General features: G+C 47.6%; 14 non-coding genes across 14 annotated transcripts; all 14 read right to left on the reverse strand.

Annotated features, from left to right (window-relative positions):
• Window positions 1-112: 112 nt before the first annotated feature.
• Window positions 113-277, reverse strand: LOC147174530 (U1 spliceosomal RNA). The gene has a single exon (XR_015094963.1). It is a non-coding gene; the product is annotated as a U1 spliceosomal RNA (small nuclear RNA).
• Window positions 278-666: 389 nt separating this feature from the next.
• Window positions 667-858, reverse strand: LOC147174531 (U2 spliceosomal RNA). The gene has a single exon (XR_015095079.1). It is a non-coding gene; the product is annotated as a U2 spliceosomal RNA (small nuclear RNA).
• Window positions 859-1,182: 324 nt separating this feature from the next.
• On the reverse strand, window positions 1,183-1,347 carry LOC147174532 (U1 spliceosomal RNA). The gene has a single exon (XR_015095037.1). It is a non-coding gene; the product is annotated as a U1 spliceosomal RNA (small nuclear RNA).
• A 389-nt stretch (window positions 1,348-1,736) lies between these two features.
• LOC147174533 (U2 spliceosomal RNA) lies at window positions 1,737-1,928 on the reverse strand. Its single transcript, XR_015095190.1, has one exon. It is a non-coding gene; the product is annotated as a U2 spliceosomal RNA (small nuclear RNA).
• A 324-nt stretch (window positions 1,929-2,252) lies between these two features.
• Window positions 2,253-2,417, reverse strand: LOC147174534 (U1 spliceosomal RNA). Its single transcript, XR_015094964.1, has one exon. It is a non-coding gene; the product is annotated as a U1 spliceosomal RNA (small nuclear RNA).
• Window positions 2,418-2,806: 389 nt separating this feature from the next.
• Window positions 2,807-2,998, reverse strand: LOC147174535 (U2 spliceosomal RNA). Its single transcript, XR_015095080.1, has one exon. It is a non-coding gene; the product is annotated as a U2 spliceosomal RNA (small nuclear RNA).
• A 324-nt stretch (window positions 2,999-3,322) lies between these two features.
• Window positions 3,323-3,487, reverse strand: LOC147174536 (U1 spliceosomal RNA). Its single transcript, XR_015095005.1, has one exon. It is a non-coding gene; the product is annotated as a U1 spliceosomal RNA (small nuclear RNA).
• Window positions 3,488-3,849: 362 nt separating this feature from the next.
• On the reverse strand, window positions 3,850-4,044 carry LOC147174537 (U2 spliceosomal RNA). Its single transcript, XR_015095218.1, has one exon. It is a non-coding gene; the product is annotated as a U2 spliceosomal RNA (small nuclear RNA).
• Window positions 4,045-4,368: 324 nt separating this feature from the next.
• LOC147174538 (U1 spliceosomal RNA) lies at window positions 4,369-4,533 on the reverse strand. The gene has a single exon (XR_015094965.1). It is a non-coding gene; the product is annotated as a U1 spliceosomal RNA (small nuclear RNA).
• A 389-nt stretch (window positions 4,534-4,922) lies between these two features.
• Window positions 4,923-5,114, reverse strand: LOC147174539 (U2 spliceosomal RNA). The gene has a single exon (XR_015095082.1). It is a non-coding gene; the product is annotated as a U2 spliceosomal RNA (small nuclear RNA).
• A 324-nt stretch (window positions 5,115-5,438) lies between these two features.
• LOC147174540 (U1 spliceosomal RNA) lies at window positions 5,439-5,603 on the reverse strand. The gene has a single exon (XR_015095054.1). It is a non-coding gene; the product is annotated as a U1 spliceosomal RNA (small nuclear RNA).
• A 389-nt stretch (window positions 5,604-5,992) lies between these two features.
• Window positions 5,993-6,184, reverse strand: LOC147174541 (U2 spliceosomal RNA). The gene has a single exon (XR_015095154.1). It is a non-coding gene; the product is annotated as a U2 spliceosomal RNA (small nuclear RNA).
• A 324-nt stretch (window positions 6,185-6,508) lies between these two features.
• Window positions 6,509-6,673, reverse strand: LOC147174542 (U1 spliceosomal RNA). Its single transcript, XR_015095016.1, has one exon. It is a non-coding gene; the product is annotated as a U1 spliceosomal RNA (small nuclear RNA).
• Window positions 6,674-7,062: 389 nt separating this feature from the next.
• LOC147174543 (U2 spliceosomal RNA) lies at window positions 7,063-7,257 on the reverse strand. The gene has a single exon (XR_015095254.1). It is a non-coding gene; the product is annotated as a U2 spliceosomal RNA (small nuclear RNA).
• Window positions 7,258-12,441: the final 5,184 nt, after the last annotated feature.

The raw sequence follows: 12,441 nt of genomic DNA on the forward strand, positions 1-12,441 counted from the left end.
CTGCTGCGGTCCCGGCCAGACTTGTGAAGAAAGCCAGAAGACCATAGTCAAGTCTTGCTCATTTGTGTTAATTGGTTTCAAGACTATCACTCTTAATTATTGACATACAAGCCAGGGAAGAGCGCGAACGCAGTTCCCCACTATCAGAAATTATGCAGTCGAGATTCCCACATTTGGAGAATTCGCAATGGTCAATGCAGCCGCCAGTGCAATGGCTGCACCTCGCCCTGGGTGAACCACATTCTTGATCATGGTGTCACCCCTGCCAGGTAAGTATGCCTTCCTCAGCCTGGGCACGGGGTCTTGCTTTTTTCCACTCACCCTCTTGGATGACTGTGCTATTCGTACACTGGCGAATGCCTGGCCCAGCATGATGGGCCAGTTTCTCTCAGTGGATTAGAACGGCGTGTGTACTTCGCACAGGGCATTAGAGGAGGTCACAGGCACAACTGCGGAGCATGCAATAGCTGAATGAGCTCAAGTGTCAAGCCTCTGGAACGGGTTCGACTCACCGGATTGGTGGACAGCAGAGTAGATGTGTGTCGGCTACGTCGCCTGCTTCCCAATTTGACGACATGGTTGCTTCCGCCACACCTACTTGTGCGCACGTGAGTATTGCCACAGCCCGTTTTCTCTGTCTAGAGTAGCATTTTCGTTGACCAGCGGAGGTGGTGCACCGCTCCTGGATATACTGCAATACCAGGATGATGCGCGGAATGGGCAAAGCAAGCTCTGAATCCCATCTCCCTGTTCAAAAAAGCAATTTAATATGAAGTCTCCTGATAGGAGACATATCAGATATTAAACTGATAAGAACAGATACTACACTTGATCTTAGCCAAAAGGCCGAGAAGCGATGAAGAGGATAACTGACGGACTCAAGTACAGGCTTCTCGGTCTACCAACTCTCACAGTCGGTTATGTTACACCAAGCAGCGCTGCTCTTATGGACACTGAGACGGAGGAAACCTTGTCTGCTGACTTAACCATTCATTATTCACAAGCCTTCACATAAGCAGCTGCAGTCCAACAAATTTTGCAGTCTTCCTGCAGGATGAAAGGCCAAGCGCCTGCTGCGGTCCCGGCCAGACTTGTGAAGAAAGCCAGAAGACCATAGTCAAGTCTTGCTCATTTGTGTTAATTGGTTTCAAGACTATCGCTCTTAATTATTGACATACAAGCCAGGGAAGAGCACGAACGCAGTTCCCCACTATCAGAAATTATGCAGTCGAGATTCCCACATTTGGAGAATTCGCAATGGTCAATGCAGCCGCCAGTGCAATGGCTGCACCTCGCCCTGGGTGAACCACATTCTTGATCATGGTGTCACCCCTGCCAGGTAAGTATGCCTTCCTCAGCCTGGACACGGGGTCTTGCTTTTTTCCACTCACCCTCTTGAATGACTGTGCCATTCGTACACTGGCGAATGCCTGGCCCAGCATGATGGGCCAGTTTCTCTCAGTGGATTAGAACGGCGTGTGTACTTCGCACAGGGCGTTAGAGGAGGTCACAGGCACAACTGCGGAGCATGCAATAGCTGAATGAGCTCAAGTGTCAAGCCTCTGGAACGGGTTCGACTCACCGGGTTGGTGGACAGCAGAGTAGATGTGTGTCGGCAACGTCGCCTGCTTCCCAATTTGACGACATGGTTGCTTCCGCCACACCTACTTGTGCGCACGTGAGTATTGCCACAGCCCGTTTTCTCTGTCTAGATTAGCATTTTCGTTGACCAGCGGAGGTGGTGCACCGCTCCTGGAAATACTGCAATACCAGGATGATGCGCAGAATGGGCAAAGTAAGCTCTGAATCCCATCTCCCTGTTCAAAAAAGCAATTTAATATGAAGTCTCCAGATAGGAGACATATCAGATATTAAACTGATAAGAACAGATACTACACTTGATCTTAGCCAAAAGGCCAAGAAGCGATGAAGAGGATAACTGACGGACTCAAGTACAGGCTTCTCGGTCTACCAACTCTCACAGTCGGTCATGTTACACCAAGCAGCGCTGCTCTTATGGACACTGAGACGGAGGAAACCTTGTCTGCTGACTTAACCATTCATTATTCACAAGCCTTCACATAAGCAGCTGCAGTCCAACAACTTTTGCAGTCTTCCTGCAGGATGAAAGACCAAGCGCCTGCTGCGGTCCCGGCCAGACTTGTGAAGAAAGCCAGAAGACCATAGTCAAGTCTTGCTCATTTGTGTTAATTGGTTTCAAGACTATCGCTCTTAATTATTGACATACAAGCCAGGGAAGAGCGCGAACGCAGTTCCCCACTATCAGAAATTATGCAGTCGAGATTCCCACATTTGGAGAATTCGCAATGGTCAATGCAGCCGCCAGTGCAATGGCTGCACCTCGCCCTGGGTGAACCACATTCTTGATCATGGTGTCACCCCTGCCAGGTAAGTATGCCTTCCTCAGCCTGGGCACGGGGTCTTGCTTTTTTCCACTCACCCTCTTGGATGACTGTGCTATTCGTACACTGGCGAATGCCTGGCCCAGCATGATGGGCCAGTTTCTCTCAGTGGATTAGAACGGCGTGTGTACTTCGCACAGGGCATTAGAGGAGGTCACAGGCACAACTGCGGAGCATGCAATAGCTGAATGAGCTCAAGTGTCAAGCCTCTGGAACGGGTTCGACTCACCGGATTGGTGGACAGCAGAGTAGATGTGTGTCGGCTACGTCGCCTGCTTCCCAATTTGACGACATGGTTGCTTCCGCCACACCTACTTGTGCGCACGTGAGTATTGCCACAGCCCGTTTTCTCTGTCTAGATTAGCATTTTCGTTGACCAGCGGAGGTGGTGCACCGCTCCTGGATATACTGCAATACCAGGATGATGCGCGGAATGGGCAAAGCAAGCTCTGAATCCCATCTCCCTGTTCAAAAAAGCAATTTAATATGAAGTCTCCTGATAGGAGACATATCAGATATTAAACTGATAAGAACAGATACTACACTTGATCTTAGCCAAAAGGCCGAGAAGCGATGAAGAGGATAACTGACGGACTCAAGTACAGGCTTCTCAGTCTACCCACTCTCACAGTCGGTCATGTTACACCAAGCAGCGCTGCTCTTATGGACACTGAGACGGAGGAAACCTTGTCTGCTGACTTAACCATTCATTATTCACAAGCCTTCACATAAGCAGCTGCAGTCCAACAACTTTTGCAGTCTTCCTGCAGGATGAAAGACCAAGCGCCTGCTGCGGTCCCGGCCAGACTTGTGAAGAAAGCCAGAAGACCATAGTCAAGTCTTGCTCATTTGTGTTAATTGGTTTCAAGACTATCGCTCTTAATTTTTGACATACAAGCCAGGGAAGAGCGCGAACGCAGTTCCCCACTATCAGAAATTATGCAGTCGAGATTCCCACATTTGGAGAATTCGCAAGGGTCAATGCAGCCGCCAGTGCAATGGCTGCACCTCGCCCTGGGTGAACCACATTCTTGATCATGGTGTCACCCCTGCCAGGTAAGTATGCCTTCCTCAGCCTGGACACGGGGTCTTGCTTTTTTCCACTCACCCTCTTGAATGACTGTGCCATTCGTACACTGGCGAATGCCTGGCCCAGCATGATGGGCCAGTTTCTCTCAGTGGATTAGAACGGCGTGTGTACTTCGCACAGGGCGTTAGAGGAGGTCACAGGCACAACTGCGGAGCATGCAATAGCTGAATGAGCTCAAGTGTCAAGCCTCTGGAACGGGTTCGACTCACCGGGTTGGTGGACAGCAGAGTAGATGTGTGTCGGCTACGTCGCCTGCTTCCCAATTTGACGACATGGTTGCTTCCGCCACACCTACTTGTGCGCACGTGAGTATTGCCACAGCCCGTTTTCTCTGTCTAGATTAGCATTTTCGTTCCTGGAAATACTGCAATAACAAGATGATGCGCGGAATGGGCAAAGCAAGCTCTGAATCCCATCTCCCTGTTCAAAAAAGCAATTTAATATGAAGTCTCCAGATAGGAGACATATCAGATATTAAACTGATAAGAACAGATACTACACTTGATCTTAGCCAAAAGGCTGAGAAGCGATGAAGAGGATAACTGACGGACTCAAGTACAGGCTTCTCGGTCTACCCACTCTCACAGTCAGTCATGTTACACCAAGCAGCGCTGCTCTTATGGACACTGAGACGGAGGAAACCTTGTCTGCTGACTTAACCATTCATTATTCACAATTCTTCACATAAGCAGCTGCAGTCCAACAACTTTTGCAGTCTTCCTGCAGGATGAAAGACCAAGCACCTGCTGCGGTCCCGGCCAGACTTGTGAAGAAAGCCAGAAGACCATAGTCAAGTCTTGCTCATTTGTGTTAATTGGTTTCAAGACTATCACTCTTAATTATTGACATACAAGCCAGGGAAGAGCGCGAACGCAGTTCCCCACTATCAGAAATTATGCAGTCGAGATTCCCACATTTGGAGAATTCGCAATGGTCAATGCAGCCGCCAGTGCAATGGCTGCACCTCGCCCTGGGTGAACCACATTCTTGATCATGGTGTCACCCCTGCCAGGTAAGTATGCCTTCCTCAGCCTGGGCACGGGGTCTTGCTTTTTTCCACTCACCCTCTTGGATGACTGTGCTATTCGTACACTGGCGAATGCCTGGCCCAGCATGATGGGCCAGTTTCTCTCAGTGGATTAGAACGGCGTGTGTACTTCGCACAGGGCATTAGAGGAGGTCACAGGCACAACTGCGGAGCATGCAATAGCTGAATGAGCTCAAGTGTCAAGCCTCTGGAACGGGTTCGACTCACCGGATTGGTGGACAGCAGAGTAGATGTGTGTCGGCTACGTCGCCTGCTTCCCAATTTGACGACATGGTTGCTTCCGCCACACCTACTTGTGCGCACGTGAGTATTGCCACAGCCCGTTTTCTCTGTCTAGAGTAGCATTTTCGTTGACCAGCGGAGGTGGTGCACCGCTCCTGGATATACTGCAATACCAGGATGATGCGCGGAATGGGCAAAGCAAGCTCTGAATCCCATCTCCCTGTTCAAAAAAGCAATTTAATATGAAGTCTCCTGATAGGAGACATATCAGATATTAAACTGATAAGAACAGATACTACACTTGATCTTAGCCAAAAGGCCGAGAAGCGATGAAGAGGATAACTGACGGACTCAAGTACAGGCTTCTCGGTCTACCCACTCTCACAGTCGGTCATGTTACACCACGCAGCGCTGCTCTTATGGACACTGAGACGGAGGAAACCTTGTCTGCTGACTTAACCATTCATTATTCACAAGCCTTCACATAAGCAGCTGCAGTCCAACAACTTTTGCAGTCTTCCTGCAGGATGAAAGGCCAAGCGCCTGCTGCGGTCCCGGCCAGACTTGTGAAGAAAGCCAGAAGACCATAGTCAAGTCTTGCTCATTTGTGTTAATTGGTTTCAAGACTATCGCTCTTAATTATTGACATACAAGCCAGGGAAGAGCACAAACGCAGTTCCCCACTATCAGAAATTATGCAGTCGAGATTCCCACATTTGGAGAATTCGCAATGGTCAATGCAGCCGCCAGTGCAATGGCTGCACCTCGCCCTGGGTGAACCACATTCTTGATCATGGTGTCACCCCTGCCAGGTAAGTATGCCTTCCTCAGCCTGGGCACGGGGTCTTGCTTTTTTCCACTCACCCTCTTGAATGACTGTGCCATTCGTACACTGGCGAATGCCTGGCCCAGCATGATGGGCCAGTTTCTCTCAGTGGATTAGAACGGCGTGTGTACTTCGCACAGGGCGTTAGAGGAGGTCACAGGCACAACTGCGGAGCATGCAATAGCTGAATGAGCTCAAGTGTCAAGCCTCTGGAACGGGTTCGACTCACCGGGTTGGTGGACAGCAGAGTAGATGTGTGTCGGCAACGTCGCCTGCTTCCCAATTTGACGACATGGTTGCTTCCGCCACACCTACTTGTGCGCACGTGAGTATTGCCACAGCCCGTTTTCTCTGTCTAGATTAGCATTTTCGTTGACCAGCGGAGGTGGTGCACCGCTCCTGGAAATACTGCAATACCAGGATGATGCGCAGAATGGGCAAAGTAAGCTCTGAATCCCATCTCCCTGTTCAAAAAAGCAATTTAATATGAAGTCTCCAGATAGGAGACATATCAGATATTAAACTGATAAGAACAGATACTACACTTGATCTTAGCCAAAAGGCCGAGAAGCGATGAAGAGGATAACTGACGGACTCAAGTACAGGCTTCTCGGTCTACCAACTCTCACAGTCGGTCATGTTACACCAAGCAGCGCTGCTCTTATGGACACTGAGACGGAGGAAACCTTGTCTGCTGACTTAACCATTCATTATTCACAAGCCTTCACATAAGCAGCTGCAGTCCAACAACTTTTGCAGTCTTCCTGCAGGATGAAAGACCAAGCGCCTGCTGCGGTCCCGGCCAGACTTGTGAAGAAAGCCAGAAGACCATAGTCAAGTCTTGCTCATTTGTGTTAATTGGTTTCAAGACTATCGCTCTTAATTTTTGACATACAAGCCAGGGAAGAGCGCGAACGCAGTTCCCCACTATCAGAAATTATGCAGTCGAGATTCCCACATTTGGAGAATTCGCAAGGGTCAATGCAGCCGCCAGTGCAATGGCTGCACCTCGCCCTGGGTGAACCACATTCTTGATCATGGTGTCACCCCTGCCAGGTAAGTATGCCTTCCTCAGCCTGGACACGGGGTCTTGCTTTTTTCCACTCACCCTCTTGAATGACTGTGCCATTCGTACACTGGCGAATGCCTGGCCCAGCATGATGGGCCAGTTTCTCTCAGTGGATTAGAACGGCGTGTGTACTTCGCACAGGGCGTTAGAGGAGGTCATAGGCACAACTGCGGAGCATGCAATAGCTGAATGAGCTCAAGTGTCAAGCCTCTGGAACGGGTTCGACTCACCGGGTTGGTGGACAGCAGAGTAGATGTGTGTCGGCTACGTCGCCTGCTTCCCAATTTGACGACATGGTTGCTTCCGCCACACCTACTTGTGCGCACGTGAGTATTGCCACAGCCCGTTTTCTCTGTCTAGATTAGCATTTTCGTTGACCAGCGGAGGTGGTGCACCGCTCCTGGAAATACTGCAATACCAGGATGATGCGCAGAATGGGCAAAGTAAGCTCTGAATCCCATCTCCCTGTTCAAAAAAGCAATTTAATATGAAGTCTCCAGATAGGAGACATATCAGATATTAAACTGATAAGAACAGATTTTTTCTTTTTCATGTTTTTATTGTCACTTTTCAATCAATTACAAATTTACATTTCTCCAATATGGAGCATTCATTTTGTCTCAAATATGACATATAAAAATAAAAACAAAATGAAAAAACATTCATATCTATTGTGCAGGAGCGTAGCACTGCATTACTAAGTGGGACTTCATCCCACCCTCTCAAAAAGCGCTTGTCCAGGACCTGCCGGGTCACCCTTTTTGCTCCTTCCCTCCTGGAGAGCCAGGCCGTCGCTGCCGAGACCTTCATAGTGTAGCTCCGGTTCCCTCCTCCGGGCGGGCACAGGCGACGCTTCTTGGTGGCTGTGTCCTTGGCCTGCCGCGTGCAGCCTTGATGGTCTCTGCAGCCATTCGGAGCACAGCCACGGGGGGGGTCTGCCTGTGCCTCCTTACCAGCAAGTTTCTGGAGGTCCACATGGCGTCTTTGATGGCGGCAAGGGTGAGCCAGTCTTTTGCAAACTCCTCTCGGGAACACTTGGCTTGGCTCACCCCATAGAGCACGTATTGTGCATTTAGGACCTCCCTTGCTGGCAAGTCCGGGAATTTTCTCAGGTGGCCGGCTGTTGCCCACAGGTCTACGGCAGCACTGCACTCCCAGAGGAGGTGCCTCACCGACTCCTGGGCGCCACAACCAGGTCGGGGGCAGGTTGAGTGCGCTGACATTCCTCGGGAGTGCATAACGGCCCTGACTGGGAGAATCTCGTGGGCCACCATCCACGACAGGTCCCGAAGTCTGTTTGGGAGGGCAGGATGGTTGGCGTTGCGCCAAACAGTTGTGGGCTTGCCAAATGCAAGCCCGCGCACTTGACTCGCTGTTTGCCGCTCCTGCACAATAGAGATGAGAGACTTGTGATTTTTCAAAATGTGACAATCTTCATTTTCCAAGTTAAAATTTCTTAAAAATTTTGGGATAAAAGAATGTGCTGGTGGTAAATTAAAAGACACCGGAAGTCTTTGATCGCTGGGTATTAGTTTTAATTTACGGAGGTACGATCCCATCCAGAATCGTGTCATTGCTTGACTTTTGGGATTGCTGGATGGTCCCAGAGCATTTTGCAGATGGAGGGCCACATATCTGCTGCCCAAAAAGAGCTGGAGGTCCGGCACGCCTTTTCCACCCTTCTCTTTTGTTTTTTTCATCGTGTCCCTCCTCAGTCTTTCCCATTTAGAACCCCAGATAAAGTAAAAAATTGCACGGTCCAAATCTAAAAGCACATTTCTTTTTGGGATAAAAACTGAACCGATTAATAAAAGCAAGGGTAAAATGACTGCTTTTATTATTAAAATCTTCCCCTCTAAAGTCAACTCTCTCAGTCTCCAAAAGCCAAGTTTTTTTCTCACTTTCCCTACCACGTCGCCCCAGTTTGTATCCCCTCCCCCTCCCTTACTGAATTTAATCCCAAGTATTTTCTGGTCCGTTTGTATCTCCGTCAGGGGCAGTCCTGTCTTCTGTGTCGCGGTCCACGGTCCGTAAAACTGTGCTTGGGTCTTGTCTCTGTTGAGTTTAGAGCCAGACGCTCTTCCATACCAGTCAGTCAAGTCCAGGGTCCTTGTCACGGATAAAATGTCAGAACACAGGATGTTAATATCGTCCATATATAAAACACACTTTGTTGTGAGTCCCCCGCCCCCTGGAATACTCACCCCCTCGATCATTTTGTCCCTTCTCAAAATCTGTGCCAACGGTTCTATGCATAGAACATAGAGGAGGGCAGATAAGGGACAGCCCTGACGGACGCCGCAGTTAATTTGCACTGCTTTTGTCAAGTTCCCGTTGACCACAAATTTGCTGGTAATGTCTCGGTACAGCAGGCCCACCCACTCTAGATACCTTCCCGGGAAACCCCATTTTTGCAGTAGCCTAAAAAGGTACTGGTGCGAGATCCGATCAAAAGCCTTCTCAAAGTCTAAATTTAGGACTACTAGCCGCATATTTCTGTCTCTCGCATAACAGATGGTGTCGCGAATCAGCATGAGGCTGTCCGTGATCTTCCTCCCCGCGATGGCACAGGTTTGGTCCGGGTCGATCAAATCCTCTAAAAACACAGACATACGCATAGCTAAAAGTTTGCTAAAAAGTTTGCAATCAACATTTAAAAGCGTAATTGGACGCCAGTTGTTCAGGTCTGTTTTGTCTCCTTTCTTATGCAGTAAAGTGACTATCCCTTTTCTAAAACTGTCTGGTAGTCGGTTTGTTTTGTCCAGTTCATTAAAAACAGTGAGTAAGTCTGGTGCTAAAATGTCCCAAAAAGTCAGGTAAAATTCCGAGCAGAGGCCATCCTCGCCCGGAGATTTTGCCTTCTTCAGTTGTTTTACACATGTATTTAGTTCTTCAGGTGTAAAATCCTGTGTTAAAGGCCCATTGTCAGTCACTGTTTTTTCAATGAAGTTTAAAACCTCTACCATTATCTCCTCTTGGGTATCTTTACGCTCATACAGTTTTTGATAGTAAGTTTCCACTGCTTCAATTATTTCATTATTTGTTTCTGTAATAGTCCCGTTTTCTTTTTTTAGTTTAAAAATGCCCCCACCCTTGCTCATAATTTTTTTAAAGAAGTACCTTGTGCATTTTTCACCTTCTTCTATTTCCTTCTCTCTGCTCCTTAATAAAAACCCTTTGCTCTGAATATCTGCCATTGCTTTCATTTCTTTTTTGATCTCTTTAATTTCATCATTAAAATTGATCCCCTCTTGTGTCAGATTAAAATACCTTTGCAGTCTCTTTTGCATTCCCAGCATACATTTCATTTCCTTGATTTTCTTCTCTCTTCCTGCTTTTTTAAAAAAAGTCTGAGTCCTTACCTTCATCATTTCCCACCATTGTGCCCGTGATTTGTAAAGGTCTTGAAGGGTCTGCCAGTCCTTGTACCGCTCCCTGTACTGAGAGACCAAAGTCTCGTCCTCGAGCAGGGAGCAGTTCAATTTCCACAGACCTCTTCCAATAGTCACGCCAGAAGAAAGTGAAAGGGTGCAAGACAGTATTAGGTGATCTGAGAAAAAAACAGGAGTTAATCTAGCATCAATCTGTGTCCAACCCCGTGTAAATACGTAATCTATGCGAGAGGCTCTGGTGCCGTCACCACTAAACCAGGTGAAGCCCTCCTCTCTTGGATGCATGGTTTTAAAGCAGTCCTCTAATTTGAATACGCGGCACATGTCTTGCAATAAAACCGATGTTTTGTCAATTTTAAAATCCTCCCCAGCTCCCTTCCTATCCTTCCTATTTAAAACACAATTAAAATCGCCTCCAATAATTAGTGGATTATGACCTAGCATGTGGGACTGCAAATTCTCTAAAATATCATACCTGTCATGCTTTTCATTAGAACCATAAATATTTAAAAGGCTAAAGTCCCGTTCTGTAAAAGTTAAGTGTGCTAACAGTGCTCGTCCGTCTCTCACCACTGTGCTCCCCTTTAAAACAATCTGAGGATTATTTATTAAAATGGCCACTCCATCATTTCTATTTTCGTTTGAGCCACTCCATAGTGATGGATGTGGCCACATTTCCTCCCACTGTTTGTAATTTCTTAAAAAGGGTATGCCACATTCTTGGATTAAAAACAGATCAGATTTAAAAGTTTTTAGAAATGTTAAAACGCTCTGAGCTCTAATCTTTGACTTCACGCTTCTAACGTTAATAGTTGAGAAGGTGAGGGTCATAGGTATGATTAAAAATAAAAAAATAAAAACACAGATGGGGTTACAAAATTTTAAGAGAACATTATTTTAAAAAAAACAAGGCAGTCGCTAAGGTATTTCTCGAGAGCGTATTTCTTCCTTTACCTCAGCAAAAGGGGCAGAGCTAAAACACTGGTCGTCTGTCAGGGGCACTTGAGGTGGTGATCGCTCACGCAACCTTAAATTCATAGTGTTTCTGCTTTTTGGCGTTGATTGCAGTACTATGTTTAAAAAGGAGAGTTCATTTGGTGAATCCGAGGGGAAGACCCTGGTCTCCCCCACCTCGCTATCTGGGCTCCCGGGCCTTCCCCTCTTCTCCGTGGACAGGGGAGACTCAGAGGACCGTTGAGATGCAAGCCTTTTATTATTTTGAGCACAAGTGATCTGGGTGTCTTCACTGTCAGCCTCATGTGGACTGACTTCGCTTGACTCGCTTGTGGGCATTTCTTGCAGCATCTCACTTTCCTCTGAGCTCTCGATTGGTGGGGCCGGCCTGCTCTCCTCCCCTTGCCCCTCCTCACCTGTCCCCTCTCCACCAATGACAGGATTTGGAGGGAAATTTGAATTTTCTTTGGGACATTCAATTTGTTTGTCAGCTTCATTTCCATTTCCTTGTGCCATTTCTTTTCCAGCCTTCAGTTTGTTGGCAAATGATTTTGGACAATTTCTGTAGAGGTGGTTAGTTTCCCCACAAAGATTGCACTTTCTGCCATTGGTACATTCTTCAAAAGTATGCCCAATTACTCTACATTTCCTACAAATTGTTTTCTCACACGCTTCCGCCAGGTGTCCATGCTCACCACACTTGCGGCAGAGCTTGGGCTGGCCCTGGTAATGTATGTAGCCCCGGTTTTCACCCAAGACTATCATTGGTGGGAGATGTTTCAGGCCCTGAAAGCCCTGGGGGTCCTGCCATTGTTGGATGGGTACCCGCCAGGCACAGTTCCAGATGCCGTCCTCATCCCTCACCTTCACAGCCTGGCCTTTAACCGTGCAATATCTACCCAGCCAAAAACAAATGTCTTCTGCATTCACTGTCTCATTAAACATTCTGACAATAACTGTTTTAGCAGCATTATCAGTCAGTTTTTCAACATTGAACACAGAGAACTGGGCTTTCACATTTTCAAAACGAGTCCAAAATTCACGAAGGTTCACAGCAGAGGTGAAACTCACATCAAATCCCTTACTAAAGGGCAAAGTTATAATACAATTTAAATCCTCAGCTTTAAATTTCAGGGTTTGTTGGACAAGCTTTCTGGAGAAGTCCAGCCTGGACATCCACAGAGGCTCACCACCAACCCTTTCCCGAAACATAAATCGAACACTGTGGTGCCTCCGCATGCCGGCATATGTAGCCGACATGTCGGAGACAACCACTTGGTCACAACTTCTCACGAACAAAAAAACAGTACACTCACCTTTGTCGTTCTCCTATAACACAAAGTTTAAACAACACAATAACAATACCCCTGCAATTGAGTTAGATTCACAGCCACAACAGGCATAGAATTATCTCTCA

The sequence above is a fragment of the Leptonotus elevatus genome, chromosome 5, assembly GCF_054856555.1.
Source record: "Leptonotus elevatus isolate MCC_2025b chromosome 5, RoL_Lele_1.0, whole genome shotgun sequence".
Classification (NCBI taxonomy): domain Eukaryota; kingdom Metazoa; phylum Chordata; class Actinopteri; order Syngnathiformes; family Syngnathidae; genus Leptonotus; species Leptonotus elevatus.